We start from the raw sequence: 15,002 nt of genomic DNA on the forward strand, positions 1-15,002 counted from the left end.
GGGAGGGATGATCAGTAGGTTACAGAAAACAGCGGGGCAGGGAATAGTGCGGGGGCAGAGGGTAGCAAGAGATTGAGGTAGAAAGGGCTGAAGGTATCAGAGTTTGTGAAGTAAGTCAGTTGTTGTCAAAAAGTCAGTGAGAGAGTTCGGAAGAAAGGTGGGTCCATCAGCGAGAAGGAAAGGTAAAGAGAGAGAAGCGGAGCGAAGACGACGACGGAGGTAAATTCTGCATGCTCGTTGATAAAGTGGGCAGTCTAACAGAATGTGGCTGACTGATAATGGAACCTGACAACTCTCACAGAGAGGAGCAGGGCGCCTCTCCAAGAGATATCCATGAGTAAGACGAATATGGCCAATGCGAAGACGGGAGAGAGTAGTCTCCCAACCTCGACACTGGTGACAAGAAGACGGCCAGTAACCTATACTCGGTTTAATAGACTGAAGTTTGTTACCAAGCATAGTAGACCAATGTTGTTGCCAACGGGTGTGAAGGTGGGTAGCTATTGCAGCAAAATAGTCCGTAAATGGAACACCTCTATATGAAACTGGTAGGTCATGTACTGCTGACCATGCAGCAGTGTCTGCCTGTTCATTGCCCTGTACGTCAACATGACCAGGGACCCAACAAAAAACAATATCTTTATGCTTGGTAGAGATGCGGTGTAGCCAAAGTTGGATACGGAGGACTAAGGGGTGAGGTGTATCAAATTTCTATATAGCCTGTAAAGCACTAAGGGAGTCTGAGACAACCACATAGATGCAATACGGATAAGTGCTGCAAGAATGGCATACAATTCAGCAGTAAAAATACTAGCCGAAGATAGTAAATGCCCTCGTACAACGCTGTCCGGAGACACTGCTGCGAATCCTACGCCGTCAGAAGACTTAGAGCCATCTGTGTACACTGCAATGGCATGAGAATGAGAGTGGAAGTGGTCAAGAAAAAGAGAACGGGAAGCGACCGTAGACAGTTGGGCTTTCGAGCAAGGGAGAGAGAAAGAACAGACTCGAACAGCTGGAACTTCCCAGGGGGGTAGGGAAAAGTGAGATGCTACATGAACATAGAAAGGTGGTAATTGAAGAAAAGACAAGAGCGAATGTAGGCGAAGAGAGAACGGACGGAGTAAACAGGGGCGGCGAACAAATAAAGAATGTCTACTAATATCAGTGACCATTCTATAAATGGAAGGATTGTGGAGATCATGAGAACGTATATAGTAGCGAAGGCAATGGGCATCACGGCGATCGGATAAGGATGGAACGTTCGCTTCCGCATAGAGGCTCTCTACAGGGGAAGAGCGAAAAGCACCAAGGCATAAATGTAATCCTTGGTGATGAATGGGGTTAAGGCTAGAGAGAGTAGCAGGAGAGGCCACTGAATAGATCTGGTCACCATAATCAAGTTTTGATAAAATGAGGATGGAATGTAGGCGAAGGAGAGTTCGACGATCAGCTCCCCATGAAAGATGAGCAAGGGTTTTAAGAAGGTTCAGCCGGCTGTGACAAGTTGCCTTCAGAGAGGTAATGTGAGGTTTCCCGGATAACCTACAAAGAGGAGGCCCAGAAACCTGACTGTATCACGTTCAGGGATACGGGAGCCATAGAGCTCTGTACAAAGGATGATCGGAGATGACAGAGTGTCTAGTGAAAGTAATTTTGTGAGTTTTGGTACTGGAAAATTTAAACCCATGTGTGGTGGCCCAATTGGAAACACGGTCGACCGCATGCCGGAAACTGTAATGAGGTGATAGTCAGCGCCTGCACAGGCAATAGCGAAGTCATCAACATAGAGTGATGACCAAATATTGGATGGAAGACTAGAGGCCAAACCATTTACAGCAAGAATAAAAAGTGTTGTGCTCAGAACACATCCCTGGGGAACACCTTCAGCTTGGATAAAGTCCGGGGAGAGCACATTATTAACCCGAACACGGAAATGTCTGTCAGTTAAAAAGTTCTTAAGGAAGGATGGTAGATTGCCTCGGAGGCCTAAGGAGTGGGCTTGGGCCAAAATATTATACCTCCAAGTTGTGTCATATGCCTTCTCAAGGTCAAAAAAATATGGCAATAACTGAGTGGTTATTTGTAAAGGCATTACGAACATACGTATCCAAGCATAGTAAGGGGTCTATGGTAGAGCGTCCCTTACGAAAGCCATATTGACGAGTGGAGAGACTGTTGTGTGTCTCTAAATACCACACTAAATGTCTATTTACAAGGCGTTCCATCACTTTGCAAACTGCACTGGTAAGAGCAATGGGACGATAGTGGGAGGCTTCATGTCCCGTAGTGCCTGGTTTGCGGAAAGGGAGAACAATGGCAGATTTCCACAGCTGTGGAAGAACTCCTTGTGACCAAATAAGATTGAAAAGGCATAATAGGACTGCAAGGGCTGACTGATGTAAATGTTGTAGCATACGAATATGAATGTCGTTGGGCCCAGCTGCCGATGATCGGCAAGCTGTGAGTGTTGCCTCCAGTTCTTGAAGTGTAAAAGGCACATTATACTGTTCTTCTCTGAGAGAAGAAAAGTCCAAGGGTGCTAACTCTCTGGCAGACTTTGAGGAAAGAAACGAGGGGCATAGATGAAGCCCCTGAGAAATACGGACCAGATGATTGCCAATTTCATTGGCAACATCTAGTGGGTTTGCTATATCAACACCGGCAACCCGCAGAACAGGAGCCGGGTTAGGAGAATATTAACCACTCAGTTTTCGTACTTTTTTTCAGACTGCACTCATAGAGGAAGCAGAGGTGATGGTGGAGACATAATCTCGCCAGCAAGTGCGTTTAGCATCACAGATGACACGGCAAGCAATCGCACGCTTCTGCTTAAAATTAAAAAGTCTCTCCGTGGTTCTATTGTACCGGTACCTGCCCCACGCAGCACGTTTCAAACATACTGCACGAGCACAAGCAGGAGACCACCAAGGCACGCATTTCTGAGAATGCCTGCACAAAGTTTGGGGTACAGAATGAGAAGCTGCGGTTAAAACGGAGGACGAGAAGAGGTGTAAAAGCTCATCAATGGAGGACAATGAAGGAACCTCACTAAAAACAGTTGTGAGTAAAGGTTCCAATTTGCCTGATCAAATTGCCAGCGTGGGATACGAAGAGGTGGTGAATATGAAGGGGAAGTAAGAATGATTGGGAAATGATCGCTGTCATGTAAATCCGGGAGAATAGACCAGGTGAAGTCTAATGCGGTGGAGGAAGAGCAGACTGAGAGATCGATGCAAGAGAGAGTGTGAGTCCAAGGATCAAAATGGGTGTGAGTACCTGTATTTAAAACATGGAGGGGGTGGGTAGCAAGAAAAGCCTCTAACTGAATGCCACGGGAATCACAGTGAGACCCCCCAGAGGAAATGATGGGCATTAAAATCACCAAGTAACAGAAGCAGTGGTGGTAATGACAAAACAAGAAAGGCAATATCTGGAATAGATAATGCCTGAGGAGAGAGATATAAAGAACAGAGCGTATACCACCTATGCAAGTGGATACGGGCTGCTCTGTAATGCAGCGAAGTACGAACAAATAGCTGATGGTACGGAATATCAGTGAGTAGAAGAAGGGCACTTTCATTAAAGGTCCCATCGGGAAAAGGATCTGAAGAATACAATAAATTATAGCCTGAGATGGGATAGATAACAGCAGAGTGTAATTTTGGTTCCTGTAAGCAAACACCAACAGGGGAAAACTGGGAGAGTAACATCTGAAGCTCACCCCGATTACCCGAGGCCATGTATATTCCACTGTAAATAGGTCATGATTGGCAACGATAAAGATACCTGAAATCCACAGTAAAGGGTTCCTATGGACTAGAGGGGCTAGAAAAGTCCACATGCGGAGGCAGCGGAAAACGTTCAAGCAGCGAAGGAACGGTGCGCTGCAAAGAAAGGAGTTGCGCAGATGGAGGAGAGGAGAGAGAAGGAACAGAGGGTGGTTCAGTGTCCATTGATGGTTTGGTCTCTGCAATATATTCAGAGATTGCTTCAAGTGTTTCGGAATTCAGAGACGTCATATGGGAGACAATATTGGAGATGGTAGGGGGAGGATGAGTAAAGATTGGAACTGTAATGGACTGTACCAAGTTAGGGGGGGAACGAAAGGGTGGAGGGAACTGGAGAAGAAGCGTGGAAGGGGACAAAAGAGGCAGAAACCTGGGAGGTGGCAGAAGAGGAAGAAACTTGGGAGGGAACAGGGGAGGAAGGTACAGTACAAGGAGGAGGGTGAACCTCTACACTTGTAACAGAACCAGTGAGAGGGGAAGAACCAGGTACAGAGACAGAAGGTAAAATGAGGAGGTGGAAGTAGGGAAGGAAGTATTAAAGGACCTTTTTTTGACTTCTGAGAAGTAGAAGGATGATTGGGAGGAAGTGTCGTACGAGATCTCGTCGATACCGAGGCTTGTGAGGGAGAACACAAAGAAGCGAGAACAGACTGAGGCATTGAAGTAGGGACGTCTGAGCCCAGGACAGCAAAAGAATTAGATACAGGAGTGACTATGGGAGAGGTAACCACAGAGGAGGCTGCAGAAGATGGGACCCCAGAAGTGGGGGGACGTTTTGAAACACGGGAATAAGAAACACGAGGTAGTCTCCCTTGGAGGCGGAGATGAGAAACTGCCATGGCATAAGGGAGACCTTCTGCCTCTTTGAGGTAACGGATTTCCTGCCCATTTAAGTAGACTTGGCAATGGCGAGAGTACGAAGGGTGAGCCTCATGACAATTAAGGCAAGAGGGAGGTCGATTGCAAGACGTATTAGAATGGTCATTGGCACCACAGACTGGGCATTCAGCTATAGATCTGCAATATTTCGCTGGATGGCCAAATCGTCAGCAATTTCTACACTGTTGCGGTGTAGGGATCACCTTTCGAACTTGTAACCGATGTCCTGCTACATAAACTGAGGATGGGAGTTCACGGCTGTCAAAAGTTAAACGAACCACATTGCTAGGGTATCGTCTCCGCCCACGGGCAGGAAGAACATAAGTGTCTACCTTGAGGATTGGGAGATCTTGTAGTTCCAGCTGTTCAAAAATGTCATTGCCACATGTCTGGAAATTTTGTTGAACTATGGTATGGGGCAGAATGACAGTACCACTACAAGAATTGAGAGAATGATGTTTTTCAATAGTGACAGGAACAGTATCGATATGGGAAAGAAGAGAAAGATCATGAGCTTGGGTAGCAATCTGTACAGTGATGATGTGCGTACCGCTCTTAAGAGCATGAAAAGAAATATCTTTACCAACATGGCGTAGGAGTGCCTTGCCAATACTATGGTCTGAAAGATAGGCAATAGAGGAAGTCGGTCGTAAAGTGAAGAATTTAGTCCATTGTGCATTCTGAAACTGAGCGTGGAAAGGGAGTGCAGGACATGTCGATCTTTTCTGAGAAGAACGAGAAGGTGGAGAAGAACGAGAAGGTGGAGAAGAACGAGAAGGTGGAGAAGTATCATCAGCAGGTAACTGTCATTGGCGTTTAGGCGTGGGACCAGAGTTGGTCCGACATGGAACGGGCCGGCGATTCGAAAATTGCCGCACAATAGAGGGAGAGGCCGGAAGCATAGTCAAAGGAGAACGGAGGTCAGATAAATCGAAGGAGTCAGTCGAGACCTCAGTACCTAAAGTGGGTGAGGAAACAGCACCGGCAAGAGGTACAGAGGCATTAGGAGTGTCCGAAGAGTGGTTCAAAGACGAGGCGGGGTCAGAATGGGGTATGGTATCAAGAAGGGACCCGGGGGTAGCAGGTTCATGGACTAGGGCTTCCATGGTTAGGTTGCTCCTTTCTTTTTGTTTTTAAGAAAAAAAAAGAAAGAAAAGAAAATAAAAATAAAAAAAGAATAAAAAAAGGGGGGACCAGGGACGGATAGTTCCTAGGAGGAATGAAAGGGCCAGAAATCTCCCTCCGCGCCCAAGAGGACCTCAGCACCGCAAGTAGCGCAGATGCAGCATGGAATCCGTGCTATACCCTACCCATCATGCCAGTAAACCAGCAATCCGGGATAGCAACCTCACATCTGCCGAGCTACCTCAGTGGACAAAAGAGAGGGTGGCCGGATATCTGCCACAAAGCATACCTCCTTCGGCCACCACCCCCGGAATCCGAAAGGTGGCTTCCAGAGATACACCCGTCGCCCAAGACACCCAAAGCCACCCTCCGGGATACCGGAGAGGGATCGGGACATCCCCAGGGAATCCAGATTCCATGGCAAACTACGCCACCGCCAAGAACTTCAACGGAATGGGATGGACCCCGGTACCCTTTCCCCTACCTAGGAACTAGCGTGCCTGTGGGAAAAAATCCCAAAGGCCAAAAAGGAAGGGCAAAAGGGAGGGGTGGGGAGGAGGAGGAGGAAAGGAAAAAGGGGAGAATGGGAGAGGGGAGGGGAGATTGGGGGGTAATTAGGTTCGGTCTGAGGAAGGAGACCGACAGGTCTAATTCCTCAGACCAAGAGCCTCTTCACCACGCCAAGGAGCCCCCCTTGAAGAGGCATGTACGTGTAGTAAATAAAGATATTATTATTATTATTATTATTATTATTATTATTATTATTATTATTATTATCATTATTATATTATTTTCTCAGTTGTTTGTTGGGTTATCTTATTCAAACTTGGACAATGTATGATGGAAAGATACTTCTTCACGTACACCAAAAATGAAAGAAATCAGACCATAAATAGCGGAGTTCACTTCTCAGCCATTAGCGGCAGCTTAGAGGTATATTTTTGTATGGTTGTTATGGTTATATTCTCATTTTCTCGGTCTCATTTGATAGAATGATAGATATATTACAGAAATAGATATGATTTTGATTGCTTTCATGATGTAAAGTACCTTGAAATTGTGCTCACAGTAGCGAAAATGTTCAATTCTTTAGCGAACCTCAAGAGTAAACAAAGAGTAAACCGTCCAATACCTGTCCGCCTGCCAGGCCAATATGTAGTCAAGAATGGCTTGACATTATTTATACAATTATTACAATATTGCAGCAGTCTGCATAACAATAAATCTTCTATTTTTTTTGTGAATAAAAATTCCAAATGAAAAGCAAGAGTAATATAAGAGGGGCCTGTAGCTGTGACTAATGAACAGAGAAAATGTTATTTTAGTGCCAGGAATGTCTGCATTGTTTTTTCTGGATCCCATTTTGAAATTGACATCTGTTGAAATTTGTGTGAAATAGGCCAAATTGCCAATTTCTGACCACTTTATTGGGTAGTTGAATGGGCGGTTTCTTGTACTCGGTTGACAGACTAGAAGTAAATAAGTTTATTCAGGTATACACAAATACAGTTACATAGATTATCATACATAGCAGTGTATTTACAGAGAACCTGGGATAGCCCAGAAAAGTCAGACAAAGTGACTTATTTCCAGTACCTGGCTTGGGCTTGCCATATATGATTTTTGGTAAATATTTTTTTTCTTCTCTTTTTTAGTAAATGTCTACAGGAAAAGGGGTTACTAGCCCATTGCTCCCGGCATTTTAGTCGCCTCATACTGTGATGTAGTTCAGCTGGGCTTGTGAGGTCTCCGGGGAGACCTAATTTAACCAATTATATGGTCACACCTTGCCTTGGCAAACGTCTGTAGCCACGCCCATGTCTGAGGCCTTTTGTTCTTGACGGCGTCAAATCCAGGCGTCAGGTCGTACACGTGGTTGTGGAGGGTGCTTGGACCACCATAAAAGCCCAAGGAAGAGCATGATCAGGAGATTCGAGCAGAGCTGCTGCTGGGGTGCAGAGCTCCTGAGCAGAGACTTCGAGCGGAGCTGCTGCTGGGGTGCAGGGCTCGGGAGAAGGCTGCTGAAGTCTCTGGAGGAGACTGTTGGAGGCATTGGGCAGAGTACTGGCTTGGCGCAGTACTCGTGCTGTGTAGGTCTTGGGACCTGTGGCTTAGTTCCTGTGATGAACTGCCCTCTGAACTATATTAGGAATGAGAAGTCACCCAGCCCACCTTGGAAGACTCACCCACAACTGTCACCCACTGAAGAGATGCCTATGATTATTACCCACCTGATGTGCCAAGTCACCCAAATGATGTGCCCCAGTAGATGTATTGCTGCCCTGGTCTGTCATCCAGTGTAGTGGGTGTCTGTCTGCGTCACCCAGCCTCTGTGACCATCACCCACGGACCGCCAGTTACCCGCAGTTGCCAGGGATGGGTGACCGCACCTGCTGTTGATGACCTGAAGTGACCTCACCTCACCTCAAGCAACTGACCATAGCCTGCTACTGCTGATGTCGGCTGCTGTGATGCTGCTGAGATGTTGTAGCCGTGCTGCTATGCTGTGGCCGTGCTGAGATGCTGTAGCCATGCTGCGATGCTGTGGCCGTGCTGTGTGCTGCTGTGATGTTGAGATGCTGCGTCCGTGCTGTGATGTTGAGACGCTGCGGCTGTGCTGTGATGCTGGGACCGTGCTGCGATGCTGTAGCCGTGCTGCGATGCTGTGGCCGTGCTGTGTGCTGCTGTGATACGGCCGTGCTGTGTGCTGCTGTGATACGGCCGTGCTGTGTGCTGCTGTGATACGGCCGTGCTGTGATGATGGATATGCTGTGGCCGTGCTGTGATGCTGCGATGCTGCCTAGCTCAAGAGGAGATGGCGGTGATGCTGCAGTGGTGTGTGAGGGATTCTGGCTGGTGTGCCAGGACAGGAGAATCTACTATGAAGGAGTTGCCATCCTCGGAGATGTGGAAGGACGTGAGCCGTGGAGATGGACTCCAGCTGCTGGGACCAGCCTGCTTTCAAGGGCGGCATAGAGGTGTGTCCTGCCTTGCTGGTCGACCTGTGCGACAGGTATGCGGGGATGCCCTGCCAGCCATGAGAGACAATTAAGAGTGTGAGATGTCCCCAGCCTACTTTGACTTGCCAGAAGTGTTAGTGTTACCTGTATGAAATAAGGTGACCTTGAATACGGTCCAGTGATTATGGCCGCCTTGTTTTATGAGGCCAGTGAATCCTAGTAGTGGCATAGGATAATGGAGGGTCTTAGCTGCGATGCCTGCCCTGTCTCGATTTTCAGATGTTGTAGTGTGCATGTGAAGTGTGCCGAAAATGCGACCTTGGTGGTCGTGAAGTGGTCCAGTTGCAGTTACTTGAAAGAATGCAACCTGTTGGAGCAGTTTTCCACGCCATAGAAGCCTAGAGAGGTTTGGCCCAATGGTTAACGTGCGAGGGTGACTAGCATTGGCTAGTGCATTTCTAGTAGAAGTAGGGAAGGCACTGGAGCCCGATATTTAGGTTTAAGGAGAAATGACGGGTAAGGAGGCTTTGCACCAGAGAGCGACTATTATGCTGGTCAACTGCCAGGTGTACTGATTATGCTGCCTTGTGGTAGTTGAGGAGGTTGAGGGAAATATATGTAGTTGAATAATTTTGTATTATGTATAATTTTGTTTTTGTATTGTAATAGATTTAAGGGGTTAGGATTAAAATAGTCTAATAACTAGGACAAATTGTCCTAGTTCTCAGATATTTTAAATTGGGGGAGAAAGGGGGATGTGATGTAGCTCAGCTGGGCTTGTGAGGTCTCTGGGGAGACCTAATTTAACCAATTATATGGTCACACCTTGCCTTGGCAAACGTCTGTAGCCACGCCCACGTCTGAGGCCTTTTGTTCTTGACGGCGTCAAATCCAGGCGTCAGGTCATACACGTGGTTGTGGAGGGTGCTTGGACCACCATAAAAGCCCAAGGAAGAGCATGATCAGGAGATTCGAGCGGAGCTGCTGCTGGGGTGCAGAGTTCGGGAGAAGGCTGCTGAAGTCTCTGGAGGAGACTGTTGGAGGCATTGGGCAGAGTACTGGCTTGGCGCAGTACTCGTGCTGTGTAGGTCTTGGGACCTGTGGCTTAGTTCCTGTGATGAACTGCCCTCTGAACTATATTGTAAGTTACATTCATTTTGGTCAAGTTGATTGTGTTCCCTGTCTAACTGCTTATGTGTACCACCCCATTTATCTAAACTCCAATGATGTACTCCTGTTCCCAAATATATTATTGTACAAGGACTTAATAATAAACTGTGTTTGAGTAGAATAGTAATATTCACTGCCCACCATTATTTATTCTTTTTTCTTATATTTTATTATGTTTATATGAGTGAAGAATGGGCGAGGCATATGTTAGTGAGTAGTGTAGAGTTAATGAGAGTGTCGTGGTGGTCACCACTGACCTGTCATTACCTACCTACCTCCGCTAATCATCTCACTCCTACCACCTTGCCTGCCTCTCCCCTGCCTACATAAGCCCTTACTCCCATATTCCCCACTTATATCTTATTCAATCATTACCCCCCTACATGACAATACGACACGCATGGCTTACGGAGGAAAGATGCTTGAATGTGCGTGGATGTAGTGCGGATGACAAGAAACAGATGATTGCTGATGTTATGAATGAAAAGAAGTTGGATGTCCTGGCCCTAAGCGAAACAAAGCTGAAGGGGGTAGGGGAGTTTCGGTGGGGGGAAATAAATGGGATTAAATCTGGAGTATCTGAGAGAGTTAGCGCAAAGGAAGGGGTAGCAGTAATGTTGAAGGATCAGTTATGGAAGGAGAAAAGAGAATATGAATGTGTAAATTCAAGAATTATGTGGATTAAAGTAAAGGTTGGATGCGAAAAGTGGGTCATAATAAGCGTGTATGCACCTGGAGAAGAGAGGAATGCAGAGGAGAGAGAGAGATTTTGGGAGATGTTAAGTGAATGTATAGGAGCCTTTGAACCAAGTGAGAGAGTAATTGTGGTAGGGGACCTGAATGCTAAAGTAGGAGAAACTTTTAGAGAGGGTGTGGTAGGTAAGTTTGGAGTGCCAGGTGTAAATGATAATGGGAGCCCTTTGATTGAACTTCATATAGAAAGGGGTTTAGTTATAGGTAATACATAATTTAAGAAAAAGAGGATAAATAAGTATACAAGATATGATGTAGGGCGAAATGACAGTAGTTTGTTGGATTATGTATTGGTAGATAAAAGACTGTTGAGTAGACCTCAGGATGTACATGTTTATAGAGGGGCCACAGATATATCAGATCACTTTCTAGTTGTAGCTACACTGAGAGTAAAAGGTAGATGGGATACAAGGAGAATAGAAGCATCAGGGGAGAGGTGAAGGTTTATAAACTAAAAGAGGAGGCAGTTAGGGTAAGATATAAACAGCTATTGGAGGATAGATGGGCTAATGAGAGCATAGGCAATGGGGTCGAAGAGGTATGGGGTAGGTTTAAAAATGTAGTGTTAGAGTGTTCAGCAGAAGTTTGTGGTTACAGAAAAGTGGGTGCAGGAGGGAAGAGGAGTGATTGGTGGAATGATGATGTAAAGAGAGTAGTAAGGGAGAAAAAGTTAGCATATGAGAAGTTTTTACAAAGTAGAAGTGATGCAAGAAGGGAAGAGTATATGGAGAAAAAGAGAGAGGTTAAGAGAGTGGTGAAGCAATGTAAAAAGAGAGTAAATGAGAGAGTGGGTGAGATGTTATCAACAAAATTTGTTGAAAATAAGAAAAAGTTTTGGAGTGAGATTAACAAGTTAAGGAAGCCTAGAGAACAAATGGATTTGTCAGTTAAAAATAGAAGAGGAGAGTTATTAAATGGAGAGTTAGAGGTATTGGGAAGATGGAGGGAATATTTTGAGGAATTGTTAAATGTTGATGAAGATAGGGAAGCTGTGATTTCGTGTATAGGGCAAGGAGGAATAACATCTTGTAGGAGTGAGGAAGAGCCAGTTGTGAGTGTGGGGGAAGTTCGTGAGGCAGTAGGTAAAATGAAAGGGGGTAAGGCAGCTGGGATTGATGGGATAAAGATAGAAATGTTAAAAGCAGGTGGGGATATAGTTTTGGAGTGGTTGGTGCAATTATTTAATAAATGCATGGAAGAGGGTAATAAAGGAAAAGGGGACAAAAGAGAGTGCAAAAATTATAGGGGGATAAGTATGTTGAGTATACCTGGTAAAGTGTATGGTAGAGTTATTATTGAAAGAATTAAGAGTAAGACAGAGAATAGGATAGCAGATGAACAAGGAGGCTTTAGGAAAGGTAGGGGGTGTGTGGACCACGTGTTTACAGTGAAACATATAAGTGAACAGTATTTAGATAAGGCTAAAGAGGTCTTTGTGGCATTTATGGATTTGGAAAAGGCATATGACAGGGTGGATAGGGGGGCAATGTGGCAGATGTTGCAGGTGTATGGTGTAGGAGGTAGGTTACTGAAAGCAGTGAAGAGTTTTTACGAGGATAGTGAGGCTCAAGTTAGAGTATGTAGGAAAGAGGGAAATTATTTCCCAGTAAAAGTAGGCCTTAGACAAGGATGTGTGATGTCACCGTGGTTGTTTAATATATTTATAGATGGGGTTGTAAGAGAAGTAAATCCGAGGGTCTTGGCAAGAGGCGTGGAGTTAAAAGATAAAGAATCACACATAAAGTGGGAGTTGTCACAGTTGCTCTTTGCTGATGACACTGTGCTCTTGGGAGATTCTGAAGAGAAGTTGCAGAGATTGGGGGATGAATTTGGTAGGGTGCGCAAAAGAAGAAAATTAAAAGTGAATACAGGAAAGAGTAAGGTTATGAGGATAACAAAAAGATTAGGTGATGAAAGATTGGATATCAGATTGGAGGCAGAGAGTATGGAGGAGGTGAATGTATTCAGATATTTGGGAGTGGACGTGTCAGCAGATGGGTCTATGAAAGATGAGGTGAATCATAGAATTGATGAGGGGAAAAGGGTGAGTGGTGCACTTAGGAGTCTGTGGAGACAAAGAACTTTGTCCTTGGAGGCAAAGAGGGGAATGTATGAGAGTATAGTTTTACCAACGCTCTTATATGGGTGTGAAGCATGGGTGATGAATGTTGCAGCGAGGAGAAGGCTGGAGGCAGTGGAGATGTCATGTCTGAGGGCAATGTGTGGTGTGAATATAATGCAGAGAATTCGTAGTTTGGAAGTTAGGAGGAGGTGCGGGATTACCAAAACCGTTGTCCAGAGGGCTGAGGAAGGGTTGTTGAGGTGGTTCGGACATGTAGAGAGAATGGAGCGAAACAGAATGACTTCAAGAGTGTATCAGTCTGAAGTGGAAGGAAGGCGGGGTAGGGGTCGGCCTAGGAAAGGTTGGAGGGAGGGGGTAAAGGAAGTTTTGTGTGCGAGGGGCTTGGACTTCCAGCAGGCATGCGTGAGCGTGTTTGATAGGAGTGAATGGAGACAAATGGTTTTTAATACTTGACGTGCTGTTGGAGTGTGAGCAAAGTAACATTTATGAAGGGGTTCAGGGAAACCGGCAGGCCGGACTTGAGTCCTAGAGATGGGAAGTACAGTGCCTGCGCTCTTAAGGAGGGGTGCTAATGTTGCAGTTTAAAAATTGTAGTGTAAAGCACCCTTCTGGCAAGACAGTGATGGAGTGAATGATGGTGAAAGTTTTTCTTTTTCGGGCCACCCTGCCTTGGTGGGAATCGGCCAGTGTGATAATAAAAATAATTTTTTTTTTTTCTCAGTTGTTTGTTGAAACTTGGCAATGTATGATGGAAAGATGCTTCTTAACGAACAACAAAAATAAAAAAGATGGACGATAAATAAGGGAATTAACTTCTCAGCCATCAGCCGCCTCTTTGCATTATATTTTCATATGGTTTTTATGGTTGTATTCTCATTTTTTTGAACTCATTTGATAGAATGGAAGAAATATTACAGAAATAGACATGATTTTGATTGCTTTCATGATGAAAAGTATCTTGAAATTGAGCTCAAAGTAGTGGAAATGTTCGATTTTTGCCGATGTTCAATGAACTGTGCAAGTCAAGTTGGTTAATTTTATTAAGTGTATTCTAACCTAACCACTCTGTAATTTGGCAAACACAGTAATCTGGCACAGTACAGGTCCCACTGATGCCGGACTTGTGATGGAGGACTATAGTGATGGACCGGCCGACAAGGCTGTACATCATATTGTTTGCCAGAAGGGGATACAGTTTTTAAAGCTTCAGAGTGGAGTACTTCCCATCTCCAGGTGCTATTATTTCACACTCCAAAATGTTATTTAATAAATGATAGCACCAACCACTCCAAAGCTATATACTACACAATATATACAACACAATATATTATATATACCATATATACTATATATACACCTACCATCCGACTTACAACCTGCTCGACATACGTCCACTCGACTTACGACCGTGCATCTGGCAGCTGGGCTGGGCCGGCTGATGCACACCACTGTACAATATTTGACAATATTCGCGGCGGCAATGCGTAATGCAGGCAGCATCAGTTTGAGTAACCCTGTCCTGTCAGGAGCATCATACTGTATTAACTGTACTAACTGGACAGTAAATTTCACCATGGCCCCTAAGATGAAGTCTGTGGCAAGAAAGGCTCTTACACTCAAACTCTCTATTTGTTTTCACTGTTGCACATAAACCTGTCTGTATCTGTCTACCTATATATCAGTGTATCTCTGTGTGTCTGTTTATCTGTCTGTCTACCTGTGTGTCTGTCTTTCTGTCTACCTGTGTCTATGTCTACCTGTGTGTCTGTCTTTCTGTCTACCTGTGTGTATCTTTCTGTCTACCTGTGTGTCTGTCTACTTGTGTGTGTCTTTCTGTCTACCTGTGTGTCTGTCTGTCTACCTGTGTGTCTGTCTGTCTACCTGTGTGTCTGTCTACCTGTGTGTCTGTCTATCTGTGTCTGTCTGTCTGTCTTTCTGTCTGCTTGTCTGTCTCAGAGCCACTCATTAAGAATGTAATTGGTCTTGAAGATGCCATATTAATAATGATAATAACAATAATAATCACTGAGGCACATTAAATGTGTATAAAACGTTGATATAGACATTTTGCTTAAACCATCTATGATTTCTTTTTCAAAATTATATAATCAACATGCTACATAACATATAAACATGTAAATTAACAAATATGAGATTTTTTCTGGTCGGCTTGACAGAGTGAACAGGAATCATTCGTGTCCGGGCTGGTAACAACAATAACAACGTTTGTTTACATAACTC

The 15,002-nt window shown here is 45.0% G+C and overlaps 1 long non-coding RNA gene and 1 pseudogene across 1 annotated transcript in view; one reads left to right on the forward strand and one right to left on the reverse strand.

The window, feature by feature from the left end:
* The window catches only part of LOC138851236 (uncharacterized), a 28,747-nt gene extending 18,800 nt beyond the window's left edge, over positions 1–9,947 (forward strand). Inside the window, exon 3 of the long non-coding RNA XR_011391080.1 lies at positions 7,451–9,947. This is a non-coding gene — a long non-coding RNA (uncharacterized lncRNA). The remainder of the gene's footprint in view (positions 1–7,450) is intronic.
* The window catches only part of LOC128705972 (CDP-diacylglycerol--glycerol-3-phosphate 3-phosphatidyltransferase, mitochondrial-like), a 111,072-nt pseudogene that overhangs the window by 61,304 nt on the left and 34,766 nt on the right, over positions 1–15,002 (reverse strand).

Source organism: Cherax quadricarinatus, unplaced genomic scaffold (assembly GCF_038502225.1).
Source record: "Cherax quadricarinatus isolate ZL_2023a unplaced genomic scaffold, ASM3850222v1 Contig154, whole genome shotgun sequence".
In the NCBI taxonomy this organism is placed as follows: Eukaryota; Metazoa; Arthropoda; class Malacostraca; order Decapoda; family Parastacidae; genus Cherax; species Cherax quadricarinatus.